At 40.7% G+C, this 10662-nt stretch overlaps 1 long non-coding RNA gene across 1 annotated transcript in view; it reads left to right on the forward strand.

Annotated features, from left to right (window-relative positions):
- The first annotated feature begins 3939 nt into the window (after positions 1-3939).
- The window catches only part of LOC108516741 (uncharacterized), a 24232-nt gene continuing 17509 nt past the window's right edge, over positions 3940-10662 (forward strand). The window contains exons 1-2 of the long non-coding RNA XR_001881921.1: positions 3940-4089; positions 7734-7843. This is a non-coding gene — a long non-coding RNA (uncharacterized LOC108516741). The remainder of the gene's footprint in view (positions 4090-7733; positions 7844-10662) is intronic.

Below are 10662 nucleotides of genomic sequence, written 5' to 3' on the forward strand. Positions count from 1 at the left end.
TTTTTTTTTTTTCCGAGGCAGAGTCTGGCTCTGTCACCCAGGCTGGAGTGCAATGGTGTGATCTCGGCTCACTGTAACCTCCGCCTCCCAGGTTCAAGCGATTCTCCTGCCTCAGCCTCCCGAGTAGCTGAGATTACAGGCATGCATCACCATGCCTGGTTAATTTTTGTATAAGGCTTCAATCTTATGACCTAATTTAATTATTTCCTCAATGGCTGTATCTCCAAATACAGTAGCACTGGGGATGAGGGGTTTAACATCTGGATTTTGGGAGGACACAGTTTGGTCCAGTTTTCTGTCCTTTTTCATTTTTACTTTTGGCAATTTAACTATATGTTTATCAACTTTGCTGATATTTTCAAAGAACCAGCTTTGGGATTTATTAACTTTCTCTATTGGATGCCAATTTGTATTTAATCGATTTATACTCTTATCTTTATTATTCCCTTTCCTCTAGTTACTTTCATTTAATTTGCCTTTTACAGTGGTTTCCCCCACTTATCCACAGTTTATTTTCCACAGTTTCAGTTATCCATGGTCAACTGTGGTCTAAAATATTAAAGGAAAAATTCCAGAAATAAACAATTCACATGTTTTACATTGTGTGCCATTCTGAGTAGCATGATGGAACCTCCCACTGTCCTGCTCTGTCCTGCCCAGGATATGAATAATCCCTTTATTCAGTGTATCTCAGCTGTATATGCTGCCTGCCTATGAGTCACTTGGTAGCTGTCTCAGTTATCAGATTGGCAAGTCATAAGAAGATGCCTGAGTGTAGTACAATGACATGTTTTGAGAAAGAGAGAGACCACATTCACATAACTTGTATGACAGTACATTCCTATAATTGTTCTATTTTATTATTAGTTATTGCTGTTAATCTCTGACTGTGCCTAATTTATAAATTAAACTTTCTCATAGGTTTATATGTATAGGTGAAACCATAGTATTCATAGGGTTTGGTATTATCCGTGGTTTCAGGCATCCACCGCAGAAGTGGCAGGGTGGGGGTTGGTCATAAAATGTATCCTTTGTGGAGAAGAGGGGGCCACTATATTTCTAGCTTCTTATTGACTGACTTTTCTCCCTTGCATGTCTAGTAATTTTTTCTTGGATACTGAAAATTTTGAATAGTACATTGTTCGTGTCTTGGTTTTGCTAAATTTCTTTAAGATGTGTTGACATTTATTTTGGCAGGTAGTTAAGAAACTTGCAGTTCAGCTTCACCTTTTGGTGAAGAACCTTTTGGGGCTTGTCTCAGGCTTTTGCTGGGGTAGATCAACAATAGTCCTGGCTCTAGGCCTAGTGTAGCTCCGGATCTAAAGCATCATCTTACTAATGTCCTAGATGTTAGTGAGGTTTTTCCGCACTGGTTGGCATGGGGTTTTTGCTCTGTTGTCCAGGCTGGGGTGCAGTGGTGCAATGCAATCTTGGCTCACTGCAACCTTTGCCTCGGGGCTCAAGCAATCCTCTCTGCTTTGCTTCCCAAGTAGCTGGGACTACGCGTGCATGCCACCACACCTGGCTAAGTTTTATATTTTTAGTAGAGATGGGGTTTCACCATGTTGTCCAGACTGGTCTTGAACTCTTGGGTTCAAGTGATCCACAAACCTTGGCCTCCAAAAGTGCTGGGATTATAGGTATGAGCCACTGTGCCTGGCTGGCATGTTTTCATGATCTCCCAGCCCAGTGTGAGCTTTGAGAATTGTTTGGCTTACAGCTCCTCAGGAGACCCTTGCCGGGCCCATCCATGGACATATGAATATTCAGCAATAGAATCAAGGGAATCCCTCTGTTGATTTCTATATCTCTTTATCTGTACAGATCCTACCCCTCAGTATTCTGCCTGGCAAATTCCTGCTACTTGAGGCCCCCTTATCTCACTTAATGAAATCCCCATATATTGCTTGGATTCTCTCTCCCTGCAGCACAGTCCAAAAAATGCCTCCAAGCAGACAGCTGAGGTGTAGGACTTACCCTGTTTTTTCCCCTTTTTATCACATATCAAAGTCCGGTGAAAAATCTCTTGTCCAGTGTCTAAGTCTGATAGAAAATTTGAATGTGATATGAAGCGTGTTAGACCTTTGTTCAGTTTTCCAATTGTTGACAGTAGGAGGACAAGGCCAGCACTAATTACTCCAATAGAGTTAAAAATGGCAGCGTTGCAATAGCCTTTTAACTCATATCTCTGAGTCTATCCTTGTAACTCTCCAATCTATTTTTTCACATACCTTCCAGGGTAATCTTTTGAAAACAGAAGTCAGATTGTGCCGCTCCTTTGTTGAAGATTCTCAGCGGGTTTCCCACCTCTCTCAGAGTAAAGCTCTAAATCCCTACCATTGTCTACGTCCCGCCATTACCTGGCTCCAGGTTCCCTTCTTCATTCATTGCCCCTTCCTTCCCCGAGTCACGCTGCGTCGGCCATTTTTATTTCCTTCTTGTTCCTTGAACAGCCCGGCACACACCTGCCTTCGAGCCTTTGCACTTGCTCACCCCAGTGCTTGGTTCTCTCTGCCTGAATCTGCCGGACTCACCTGCTCTTCTCCAGCTCTCTTCTCAGACGTCAGCGCATCGCAGAGCCTTCTCTGACCGGTCCGTTGTAAACCACCTCAGCCCCTGCACTTCATGTTCTGTTCCCTCCCCTGCTTTATTTTTCTTCACAGCATTTCCAACCACCCAGGGTATTACATATTTGTTTACTCTCTTGATTCCCCCAGCTAGAATATAAGTTCTGTGTGAGCAAAGACTCTTTTGTTCACTGCTGTATCTTGAGTGACTAGAACAGAGTGCCTAGCTCAGCAAATATTTTCTGAGTAGTGCTTAAGTGAGTCGGGAGCAATAGCAGAAATTCGATTTTCAACTCAGATCCTGAATCTGAGGCGACTAAACTCCCACAACGGGATTTCAACTGCCTTCCTATCACTGTAGCTTGCAGAGTAAAGCTGGTTATTGCAAAGTGGTCGTTGACAGAATGAAAGATTTGGCAGGGAGGGAGGAAGTTAGGCAAGGAAGAGAGAGGGAGAGAGAAAGAGAGAGAGACAGAGACAAAGAGACTGAGTTGCCAAGCCAAATAAACAGAAAACACTGAAAATCGTTCCAGAATTTTCGGTGTAGAGGAACTGGAAGTTGGTGATAGGATTTGACAGAGCCTTCTTCAAAGTTGGACGTATTGATGCTGAAGTTAGTAATAAATGTACACTTTTTTTTTTTTTTTTTTTTNGGGTTTACGCCATTCTCCTGCCTCAGCCTCCCGAGTAGCTGGGACTACAGGCGCCCGCCACCTCGCCCGGCTAGTTTTTGTATTTTTAGTAGAGACGGGGTTTCACCGTGTTAGTCAGGATGGTCTCGATCTCCTGACCTCGTGATCCGCCCGTCTCGGCCTCCCAAAGTGCTGGGATTACAGGCTTGAGCCACCGCGCCCGGCCTACAATTTTTTTTTAAAGACAAAGTCTTGCTCTGTCACCCAGGCCAGAGTGCAGCGGCGAGATCTTGGCTCACTGCAACCTCCGCCTCCCAGATTCAAGAGATTCTGCTACCTCAACCTCCTAAGCAGGCACGTGCCACCACGGCTGGCTAATTTTTTGTATTTTTAGTAGAGATGGGGTTTCACTGTGTTATCCAGGATGGTCTCGATCTCCTGACCCCTTGATCCACCCACCTTGGCATCCCAAAGTGCCGAGATTACAGGCATGAGCCACTATGCCCAGCCACAATCTTCTCTTTTAAGACAGTGCCTTGCTCTGTTGCTCAGGCTGGAGTGCAGTGGCACGATCATGCTTCTCTGCAGCCTTGAACTCCTGGGCTCAGGCAATCCTCCTGCCTCAGCCTCCCAAAGTGCTGAGATTACAGGCGTCAGACACCAAGCTCAGCCTCCAAGTTCTCACTACAAAGTGAGGGTAGGTTATCTTATCAATTCTTTTCATAAACCTTATTAGGTGCCATGGTACAGAGCTCCTGTAGGATAAAGGCTGCTTGCCTGAGAAGCTCCTGCCTGAGCATCCCGCTTAAGATTGTGATGTTCCGAGTGGAAAAGCTGGGAGCAAAATAAGCTAGAAAATTGTTCAGACTCAGCTTGTCTGGTGTTGGTCGGTAAGTGCCACATATTTACTTTATTTGCTTTTAGTTTTCTCTTTTCAGGGTTAATTATTAATTTAACAGTGGGTTTCTGGCGGGACTACCTACCAGTAATGAAAAACATTTTTATAGTTCATGCATTTTCATGAACTTGCCTTTCATATATTCTGTTTCAGACCAGATCCAGCTTTTACAAGCACATTTTTTAGTGTTGATAGACTTCATAAAAATTGTTTCCTTCACAATTTTTTTCGGTCTTTAAAATAAAACCCAATAAAATGTTAAGACACATGACTTTGCCAATTATTCTCCACTTATTGTGAAAATTAGATTATATTTGGTCTTTAGCCAGAATATATGTAAAATATGTTCTGTGATGAAATATCATTTACTTTTATTGTATTTATAGATCTTGGTTAGAGAAAAAAACTGGATGTATTGAGTGTTACACAGAAGAACAATTATTAAATTATTACTTGCCAGGGTTCTTCTTTCCTACCTTTTCTGGAGGAAAATTGTCAATTCAGAATTTCTTTTATGGGTCTCAGAGGCTAATAACTTACTGACTACAGAAAATGTGTTGTTTTAAACTTATATGCAGGTGAAATATCACCTCTTAAAAAGCCTGTAGTGTGATATAATATACAACTTATGCAATAGCAGTAGGTAGATATAACACTAATTATAGAGATGCACAGAAATATATTTCGGGGCTTCTCCACACGTCTTCAAAGATTTTTCTTCTGAGACCCATTCCCAGGGCTTTTTGTTTAGACTAAAGGAAAGATGACTATGCGGCCTTCACTGACAGTCCTTGTGATTTATGAGTTTCAGTCTAAAATTTAGTCTAAAAAGCAAAGGTGACTTATTCTCACCTGAGCATTAGAAAAGCCTCTGTGGCATTAAATATTTATAAGTTTTTGGAGATTGAAGAAATATATTTGCAGATTATTGCGTGAAACATGTAAACTGAGAATTCGGTTTTACCTTCATAACTTTGACATAGTTGGTGCTACAGATGTTTGATGGAATTCTACTGTCTGTGATAATGAAATCGTGATTCAAGGTTACGGTTTGTTTAGGGCACACAGGAAGAGGCAAGATGAGTCTACGCTGTGCTTTTTTGATTTGCAGCCATAAAGGTCTGCCGTGAAACTATAGGATCAGACATTCGTTTATGTAAAAACGTGTGTCTAGCAGGAACTAATCTCTTTCTAATGTCACCTTATTCCACAGAATATTAATATTAGGAAATATAGTTGCTTGTGGCTTTATATTGGATTCTGACTACCTAAGCCATTTTTGTCCATAAACAAAAAGGATTTTAAGACTGTAATGTAATTTCAGCAACCCTGGAAACTTTCTAGTAATAGGAATATGTATTCAAAAACATCCACCCTTCTCGCCATCACTCAGATAGTTTAAAAATAGTCTTCCATGAGAACCCTAGAGTGCTTCGAAATGCCTCAAGCATGTGCCAGATGCTAGTGGGGAAAGCGAAGGCACTTCCACTTCTTTCTTTCTTTTTCTCTCTCTTTCTTTCTTTTCCTTCCTTCCTTCCTTTCTCTTTCTTTTCTTTCTTCTCTCTTTCTTTCTGTCTCTCTTTCCTTCCTTCTTTCCTTTTTTCCCTCCCTCCCTCCCTTCCTTTTTTTCCTTCCCTTTTTCCTTCTTTCCTTCCTTTTTCCTTCCTTCCTTTCTTCCTTCCTTTTTTCCTCCCACCCTGCCTTCCTTTTTTACTTCCCTTTTTCCTTCCTTCCTTCCTTCCTTCCTTCCTTCCTTCCTTCCTTCCTTCCTTCCTTCCTTCCTTCCTTCCTTCTCTCCCTTCCCTTCCTCCCTCCCTATCTTCCCACTCCTTCCCTCCTTCCTTCCGTCCTTCTTTCCTTCCAGGAGAGGCAAAGTCTCACTCTGTCCCCAGGCTAGAGTGCAGTACATAGCCATGGCTCACTGCAGTCTCAAACTCCTGAGCTCAAGCGATCCTCCCACCGCAGCCTCCAGAGCAGCTGGGACTACAGGTGCCACCACGCCTGGCTAATTTTTAAAACTTTATTTTTTTTAGAGATGGGATCTGGTTATGTTACCCAGACTAGTCTCAAACCCTTGGGCTCAAGCAATTCTCCTGCGTCAGCCTCCCAAAGTGCTGGAATTACATATCTGAGCCACCACATTGAACCACTTCCACTTTTTTGTGATAGAAGAAGGAGCATGAGGTCTTCTTGTCAATGGAGACTTGTCAAGAAGCCCTCCTGGTACCACAGGAATTAGTGCAGTTACCCTGTGCACATGGACTAAATCTGCTTGCGGACATGCAGGATTAAATAAATATGACAGTAAAATAAGAAATACTGAGGTCTAGAATCAATATTTACTCATGGCATATTTGCTTGGAAAATTGACTTTAGCCTGTTGTCACAGTAGGAGTGGCAGTGCCTAGCACTTGCTTCCATGGGAGACCAGACATAGGCTTGCCAAGATGAGGAAGGAGCCATCCCCTGGAAGGCGTGTGTGGCAGGAGAGTCGAAGATTAAGGTGTAGTACCGTGGTTGGGTGCCAGCCAAGAGGTCCTTTTCCTTGTCAGGTAGCTGCTGAAAATCCTCCTGGCTTCTGAGGTAAATATTCTGCAACTTGATGACTATCAGGAGCCATAGCTTCAGAGGAGGCATTTATCTTTCTGAAGACACACTGGAGGAGGGAATGCAGGGAGAACACAGAAGAGCAGCTTTCTTCCTTTGTGAGTCTGAAGACGACTCTGTTAGGATTGCACTGCCTGCTGTAGTGCAGGACACAAAAATGCGGTGAGGCCAACAAGGGAGCAGCCTCATTTGCATTCGAGTCTGAGTTCAGAGCATGTTTTCTGGGTTGACAGGTGACTCTCCTCCACACATCATTCCGCAACTCACGCTGACAGGAATGATGGAATGACAAGTCCATAGTTAAAGATTTTCTCTTAAGCAAGTGATATGGTTTGGCTGTGTCTCCATCCAAATCTCATCCTGAATTCCCATGTATCATGGGAGGGACTCGGAGGGAGGTAATTAAATCATGGAGGCAAGTCTTCCCCTTGCTGTTCTCATGATAGTCAATAAGTTTCACGAGATCTGATGGTTTTAAAAACAGGAGTCTCCTTGCACAAGCTCTCTTCTCTTGTCTGCTGCCATGTGAGACATGCCTTTCACCTTCAGCCATGATTCTGAGGCCTCCCCAGCCACGTGGAGCTGTGAGTCCAATTAAACCTCTTTTTCTTCCCAGTCTTGGGTATGTCTTTATCAGCAGTGTGAAAATGGACTAATAACAGCAAATGAGGAGAAAATTTTACACGTTATTAATATTATTATTATTATTACTATTTTGAGATAGGGTCTTGCTCTGTTGCCCAGGCTGGAGTGCAATGGCATGATCTCAGCTCAGCAGCCTTGACCTCCCAGACTCAAGTGATCCTCTCACCTCAGCCTCCCGAATAGCTGGACCATAGGCACGTGCCACCATGCCCGGCTAATTTTTATTTTTTTGTAGAGACAGGATTTCGCCATGTTGGCCAGGCTGGTCTCGAAGTCCTGGGCTCAAGTGATTCTCCCACGTCAGCCTCCCAAGGAGCTGGGATCACAAGCATGAACCACCATGCCTGGCCTACTCATTATTTTTTATCTCATTTCTTTTGCAAGAGTGGTGTCATTTGGGCACACCCAAATAAATGGAGTCATTCACTGAAGAGGGCTGAAAAATGCCATCCTCACTTGGACAGTCCTTTGAGAAAGTCTGGACTACATCTTGGGTAAGTGTTTAGAAGGGTTTTATGTACTGCTGGCTCTGAAACAGTGAAGGGCCTGAGATGTTACCCTCCTTGTACAGTCACATAGACATACACATAAACAAGACACCCACACAAGCAGACACACTAGACCTCTGGATAAGAGAAAATAAACACTTATTTATTTAGAGAACTTCTTAGTGCCAGTTCTTAGGAGATACATTCTAAAGTACTTTTAGAGTAAACATGTCATGATGTCTGCAATAAATTTTTTGGTAACAGCTTTATAAGATACAATTCACCCATTTAAATTCTACTTTTCACATTCATTTAAACGGTGATACATTTTAAATTATACATTTTCATTCATTTAAATTGTTTACTTTTTTGCGTGTTTACAGAATCATGCAATCATCAAGACAATGAATTTCAGAACATTTTCATCACCTCCAAAATAAACTTTATACCCTTTAAGTATCACCTCTCAATCCTTACAGCCCCCTCTAACCCTAGGTAGCCACGAATTACTTTGAGTCTCTACAGGCATTCATATGCTAGACATTTTATATGAATGGAATCATACAATATGTGGTCTTTTATGACTGGCTTCTTTTATTTAGCATAATGTTTTCAAAGTCATCTATGTCATAGCATGTATCAGTATGCCATTCCTTCTCATCAATAAGTCATATTCCACTATATAGATATACTACATTTTGTTTCTCCATTCATCGATGGATGGACATTTGGATTATTTTCACTTTTTGACTGTGATGAATAATGCTGCTATTAACATTCTTGTTTATGAATGGTCATCTGTTTTAATTTTCCTAGGGGTAGAATTGCTGTTGAGTGTTTCTATAATGAAAGGTTACTGGATTTTGTCAAATGCTCTTTCTGCATCTATTGAGATAATTGTGTGGTCTTTGCCCTTCATTCTATTGATTAAGTGTATTACATCAATTGATTTTTGAATGTTAAACTAACCTTGCATTCCTAGGACAAAATTCATTTGTCATGGTGTATAATCCTTTTCTATGTTGCTGAATTCAGTTTGCTAATATTTTGTTGAGGATTTTTACATTTATTCATAAGAGATGTTGGTCTGTAGTTTTATTTTCATGTGAAATTTTGTCTGGTTTTGGTATCAGAGTATTTCTGACCTCATAGAATGATTTAGGAAGTTTTCCCCACTTTTCGGTTCTTTTGGAAGAGTTTGGGAAGAATCACTGTTCATTATTCCTGAAATGTTTGGTAGAATTCACCAGTGAAGCACTTGGGCCTGAGCTTTTCTTTGTGGGAAGTTTTAAAAAAATTTTATTACTAATTCAATCTTTTTACTTATAATACATGCCATTCGAATTCTTGAGTCAATTTTACTGGAAATTCATCTATTTTATCTAAGTTATCTAACTTATTGAGATACAGTTGTTCATAGTATTCCCTTACAATTATTTTTATTTCTCTAAGGTAGGCAGTAATGTCCCCTCTTTCATTTCTGATTTTAGTAATTTGAGTCTTCTCTCTGTTTCTTGATTAATCTAGCTAAGAGTTTGTCAAATTTTTTTTGTCTTTTCAAAGAACCAGCATTTGATTTTATTGATTTTCACTGTTTTTCTATTTCTCATTTCACTAATTTCCACTTGAATCTTCATGATTCGCTTCTTTCTGTTTGGTTTATGTTTAGATTGCTCTTCTTTTCCCAATGTCTTAAGGTGGAAGGTTAAATTATTGACTTGAGATCTTTCTACTTTTCACATAGGCATTTACAACTGTAAAGTTCCTTCTAAGTACAGTTTTAACTGTAGCTCATAAATTTTCATATGCTGTGTCTTCATTTCCATTCATCCCAAAGTGTTTCATAATTCCTCTTGTGTTATGGGTTAAATTGTGTACCTCCTACCCCACATGCCTATGTTGAAGTCTTAAGCCCCTGTATCTAAGGTGTGACTTTATTTGGAAATAGGGTCATTGCAGATGTAATTAGTTAAAATAAGGTCACAATGGAGTAGGGCAGGCCAGGCCTCCAATATGACTAGTGTGCTTATAAAATGGAGAGTTTTGGACAGACATGCATACAGGGAAAACGGTGATTGGAGTTATTTAGCCATAAGTCAAGAAACTACCAGAAGCTGGGCAAGAGACAGCTTTGGACAGTCTTTTGAGAAAGTCTGCACGATATCTTGATTCAATGTACAGAAGGGTTCCATGTACTATTGGCTCTGAAACAGTGAAGGGTGTGAGATGTTACCCTACTTGCACAGTCACAAACACACACACACACACACACGCACACACACGCAGAAACACTAGACCTCTGGATCAGAGGAAATGCCCATTTATTTACTTACAGAACTTTTTAGTGGCAGTTCTTAGAAGGTACATTCTGAAGTATTTAGGTTAAAAATATCATGATGTCTGGAATACATTTTTTTGTAATAGCTTTATAAGATGCAATTTACCCATTTAAACTGGAATAGGTCCTTCCCTAGCACCTTTAGAGGGAGAATGACCCGGCTAACACCTTGATCTTGAACTTCCAGACTCCAGAACTGTGAGGTAATAAGGTTTTTTAACTACTCAGTTTATAGCACTTTGTTATGACAGCTCTAACGAACTAATACATTCTCTGATTTTTCTTTACATTTTAGTCTGACAACATACTCTTTTAATAATTCTATTCGTTTTAAATTTACTGAGACTTGTTTTATAACCTAGCATATGGTCTACTCTGGAGAATGAGAAGAATGTGTATTCTGCAGTTGTTGGGTGTAGTCTATAGATCTATTTGGTTTATATTGTTGTTCAAGTAATCTATCTCTTTTTTTTTTTTTTTTTTTTTT

Source organism: Rhinopithecus bieti, unplaced genomic scaffold (genome assembly GCF_001698545.2).
Source record: "Rhinopithecus bieti isolate Rb0 unplaced genomic scaffold, ASM169854v2 scaffold_38004, whole genome shotgun sequence".
In the NCBI taxonomy this organism is placed as follows: Eukaryota; Metazoa; Chordata; class Mammalia; order Primates; family Cercopithecidae; genus Rhinopithecus; species Rhinopithecus bieti.